The sequence below is a fragment of the Apis dorsata genome, unplaced genomic scaffold (assembly GCF_000469605.1).
Source record: "Apis dorsata unplaced genomic scaffold, Apis dorsata 1.3 scaffold_127, whole genome shotgun sequence".
NCBI lineage: Eukaryota > Metazoa > Arthropoda > Insecta > Hymenoptera > Apidae > Apis > Apis dorsata.
In genome coordinates this window covers 779,095-784,704 of record NW_006263420.1, presented here as the reverse complement: position 1 = coordinate 784,704, position 5,610 = coordinate 779,095, and the positions used below count along the sequence as shown (strand labels likewise).

Sequence of the window (5,610 nt, the reverse complement as noted above, 5' to 3'; positions counted from 1 at the left end):
TATATATATATATATATCGAAAAGTAATATGATTAAGGAAGGATCGTTTTTTCGAATTAATCCGTGCATTCTTGAACGATTGGAAAGGCATCGAAGATTGTGACTCGAAGCTTGTGTGCGGACTGTAATCTCGTGGAAAATTGGAGTAACTGTGTTTCGCTATATTCCCTTCCTCGGAAATAATATCGCGCGAACATCGCCGCGAAATCCGTGCGTTCCAAAAGGCAATGGAGCTTGATACTCTCGCGCTCCTCTATTCTTTTTTTTCTTTTTTTTAATTATAATTTCTGCGGGGATAATCAAGGGTACCGTATAAATACGGGGATTTCGATTTAACGAGTTCATAAAATGTACCGAGAGAATATCGAGAAAGAAAGAAATTATGCAAGGGATAAATTGAACGATAACATTTATTATTACGTTCTCGTTGGTCTCGAGCATAGATTAAAACGGAAGCGAAAAAATTCTTGTGATCAGAGGAAAATTATAAATCGCTACAGGATATGTATATATGAAGTTTATAATTACTCGATAACAGAAGAGTTTGTTATGGTTCACTGGTATTAATTTGCGGTCATTGAATTAGAGAAGAGCGTTCATAATTTCCCGTTTCTTTTCCGCGAAAATTAAAAGTTTTCCCGATGGCCGATAACAAGATTCGTTAATTACTAATACGTCGCATACACTTGTTAATAACTTGTACTCGCTATCCCTCATTTCACAGCTTCCTATCATTTTCAATACTTAATATTCCAATACTTTCCCCAATGTTTTCAATATTTATTGTCAAATTATTCATCGATATTATTTTTTATCGACGAATAATTAACGCGAAACGGGCAACAACCCGCGTCCCAACAACGAAAACCTCTCTCTCTCTCTCTATTAAATTAATAACAACATCGATGTGTCGATAAAGATCCATTATCTCCTCGATACCGTCGCGACACAAGCACAGAGCAGTAATAATATTCTAACACGGAATGCCCATAAAAGATACCAGATACACGCTTCTTCTTGCTTGGGGAAGATATTTATACTCACGCGCTAACACAACATATCATAATACTTGGAAAAATCAGCCGATGTAACGCGTTAACCGTCGTTTATTCCGCGCAGAAACATTTTCTAAAAGAGCTACTTTCGAGACCGTTTTAACACCGAGGCCACCAACGGAACGATAAACACGAATACGGACCCGGCCCATGAATCACACGAGTACATCGCGAATTACGCTTAGATTCGTCACCGCGATCCATTACACGCGAAACATTCCGAAAACATCCTCTCGAGGATTTCTCGTCTGTTGGCCGATATCGAAATGGGAAAAAATGCGAGTTTACGCGGGCGCAATTTACACCGAGCGTAAGGCACGACGGACGGGATCGAGTAAATCATCGTAGGAAGCTGCGTCGAGTGTTTTACGCACAAACCGCGAGCACGAATTTACGATTCTTCCTTGGCAAAGATAACCCAAGATACAGCGTACGTACGGAGGAAAAGAGGACGAGGAGGAGGAGGAGGAAGAGAAGGAGGAGGAGAAGAAGCAAAAAGAGGAAGAAAAAAGAAAAGAGGAGAAGGAAGAATCAAGCGGCAGACGCGCAGACTCGTGTCCCACAGACTTATCTCCGCGTTCGTGTACACGCATACGATTATATTATACACTTTTATGTATACACGCACGCCGGTTAACCATGCGCGAGTACGCGACACGTTGCGGAGCTTGTATTCGTCTACGTGTGCGTGGGTAACTAGTTGGCGGAGTCGGTAGTAGATAGTGGGTTCAGAATCCTGGACTCGCTTTGTGCTACTCCTCCGGGTGCAACTTGGCTCCCACGAATCCTGCATCCGTGCAATAAAACGCGAAACCCGTCGATCGATCGTAAAAAGCTGACGAGCATTTTCGCGTTGCAATTTATCACCACCACGGGCCACCGCAACACAACAGATTTCAGAGGTCTCTGGTGTTGAATCGAGTCGATATCTCGATCGGGGATATTGTCTCAAAATGTTTCACAGAGCGTGCATCGTTTGCAAGCCTTTTTAACGATACTCTATTGTATCTCGAATTGGTATCGGTTTATCGAGGAAGGGAGGGATATCTTTAATTCTTTCTCACGAGTAAATTTTTAATTGAAGGTTAAGACGTGAAATGATAAGTCTAAAAAATGATAGTCAGGTTACCCTAGGTCGTAACGTTATTGCAACGACGCGTATTCCTGTTTCGGTATCGGCGAAGGAAGAAATCTGTTTTACTCGATCTCGAGAGAGATTGTCGACCCGTTCTATCCTTTTTCAGCGGTGCCTGATATATTTTTTTCTTTTTCTTTTTTCTTAACTCGTAGGTTTTCCTTCAAGAACTCTTCCACCGTTCCCTTATCTGCATACATATATCCTGACGTATTCGAATAGACAAAGTTGATCATTTACATTTTATTCGTCTTTGCACTGCAACGTAACGGGGTTGTAATAGGGTTACACGAAAGGAAGGAAATAATAAGGATAGATGGATGGATAAGGTCCGCTTAGTCGAGAATGAAGCAATCATATTACTCGAGGACACGTACGAGGAGTCTCTCCTCCATCTTCCTCGCGCCAATCCGATCCGTTTTCGATTCCACGGGAGCGAATAGTCGAGCCGCGAGGAGAAGCCCGTAGGTAATTGATATAGTCGCGCGATTAGCGAGAGTAAATGACACGGTAGATCATTGGGCGAGGCAATGGACCGTGAGGAATTCCAACGATCCGACGTTCATGCATTATTGCCATCCCTCCTCGCATCGTATTGAATCCTTAGTAATGGAGAACACCCCGTAGCCTGACCCAGGATCACGACTCGCGAATAATAGCCGAGGCGAACGTATCCACGGCGATACATCGATCTCACCGTGTGTACACGACGAGTATACAGAGATCCTTGTAAGTCGTACACAACGTAACCCAGGTCCAGGAAACTCATTATCCGCCACCTAAATCGCTTACGTTCGATACGTGGAACGCGAGAACGTGGTGCGAAAGGGTCGAAGGTCCGAGACGAAGTTGTTATCGTCATGTCGCGCGTTCCATTCCCTTTTCCAACCATACATATTCTCCTCGCTTTTCACCTCGACGCGAAGAAGAAACTTTTCTCTTTTCCTTTCTTTCAGATCAGCCTATCCATATCCATTCCTGGATATCCTATCCTTTGAGCAAGTCTACACTAGAATTTTCGTATTACACGTCCGACGTGTAACTGATTATTCGATATCCGATAGTGGATGGTTTGGAGGCCAACATCGACGGTTTTACGACGCGACGAGAAGCAATCTTATTCGGATTTTCAACGAAATCGTAAATTGTAGATGCAACGATTAACGCAACGTAACCGACATTCCCACGGTAATTAGGATCGATACAAAATTTCATAGGAATTCGTATGGTGAGGAGGATCCGCGTTGGTGTTGTACGAGCACGCACGAGACGTAATCGTAAAGGGGGAATCGATGATTCGAGGTAAATAATACTCGATTCCACGGATTCTTGGGAGTTAGCCACGGAAGCTGCGAACGATCGTAGGTCGTAGGTTGAAATGGAATTGTGCATCCATGGGGGATGCGTAATGGTGATCCGGGGTCGGGAATCGCTTCACGTATAGGAGGAACGAAGGGAGGGGAGGAAAGACATTATGCAGAAGGATCGGTGGCCACGATATTCGCTAGGGGTGAAGTTTAGCCTCGCGCAAGGCCGGCAATCGACACTATTTTCTTTCAATCTTCGTGAGGAAGATTCGAGAGGTAGAGAGAGAGAGAGAGAGAGAGGGTAATGCATTCCGACGTGAAGCGCCTTTCCGCTCTTCTACCTTCTTCTCCCTGAAATTGCTATCAACGTGTGGGATCTCGGCGAACAACTGACCGCTCTACGGGCGAATTCAACCGTTTTTAACCGCCTCGCGCATTCCTCGCCTCCTTACTTGCTATCGTAAAAAGAATACAGCTTGACACAAATGATGCTGCGAGGAGTAGCGATGCTAGTGGCCTGCTCTACCATCTCGAACAGCTTTTAAGATATCGAGATAAAATGATCGGGCCGCGTCGTTATTCTACATCATCCTCGTATCCTCGATCATCTATACGAGCTACGAGCAAAAATTGAAAACGAACCATAGAAACACTCGCACACTTCCGTCCGATCATTATTAATTAAAGCCATTCGAGTCGAAATAAAATTCGCGTCAACGAATTCATCTCATATCGGATAAACGAGAATTAAACCATCGTAGATCCTACTGTACCGGTTCAGAATTGTAATCGGAATAATCGATGGGTCAAGGCTCGCGATGCGACTTGGAACAAAGGGAACGGCGAAAAAAAAAAAAGGGACAAGGACGCTTCGTCTCGTTTTACGTTAAACCGCGAATCACGATTGTCACCTTTCCAAGCGACAGCGAGCTGCGTGGCACGGTCCAATGGAATTTCACGATTTTACGCTCGACTGCGGAATCGTGATCGTTACGCGTCCGGCTCAAGAATAATATCCACGGTGTAGATAGCGTGGTAGACGATTCGCCGATACCAGCCGAATAAAGAGCGCAGTTACGTGCAATGAATGTCGAGATGAAATATATCCGGTTATCGCGCTTAAACTCGTTTTTCCTCCTCCTATTGACATGGAATCATCTCGTATATCGCTCTCCTTCCTTGACACGGAAACGAAGTTCCTTCTAACGAGCGCCGATCGATTTTCATCCTTCCTTCCACTCCAACGACGGCCGAGCCACTTTGTTTTTCGATATCGGATAAATGGAAACTCATGAAATTTCGATTGAATCCTTGGCCTTTATATATATCCCTTCCCCCGAAGGAAGGAATTTTTCTTCCAATTATTTTCTCACAGTCAAACGAATATCTCAAATATCAAATAGAATTTTACAATTTTTACAAATTTTACAATTACATATATATATTTCCATAAGTAACTGCTCGATTTATCACGATAATCGTTACTCTCCAATAATTTACAATACTCGATTATCCTCTATCCTTCTCCTATTCTTGCTGCTCTCCATCCTCACGCGACAGGCAATTATATCAACACTCGACCGATTACATAGGAAATACCATTTCGCTGCACACAGTCAGTCACGCGATACTCAATCTAGCCGCGCTCCCCTAGCAGAAAAGATCGAAAGCATCTCTTCCCACGTGGAAGCCACACACCACAGCCTATACCATTCAGCGCACACGGTTCATTATCCTCGCGATCTCGTCCATATATATATATATATATATATAAATATATATATACGCGAGGTACCGATTTCACATGGCGAAGGTTAACACGTACATCTCGACAAAATGATTCATCGGTTACGTAACTGTTCAGGCAATAACCGTGGCCTAACTTGGCCGTCCGTGATTTCATACGTGTTCAGCCAGCTGAAATGTCGCGGTCCGCGCGGACCCCCATATACAGCCGGTAAAGAGGCGGCGATCCGCGTACGCGAACTTCTTCGACCTTCTCCGCGTCACCTTCTCGAGGGAAACTTTTCGATAGAGGATTCGGTTTTCAACACGCGCCTCCAATCCTGCTTATTCGAATTCGATGCGCTCGAATAAATTTTTACTTTCAAAT

The 5,610-nt window shown here is 44.0% G+C and overlaps 1 long non-coding RNA gene across 1 annotated transcript in view; it reads right to left on the bottom strand.

The window, feature by feature from the left end:
* Window positions 1-5,610, bottom strand: part of LOC116185204 — a 13,385-nt gene that overhangs the window by 6,824 nt on the left and 951 nt on the right. The window lies entirely within an intron of this gene.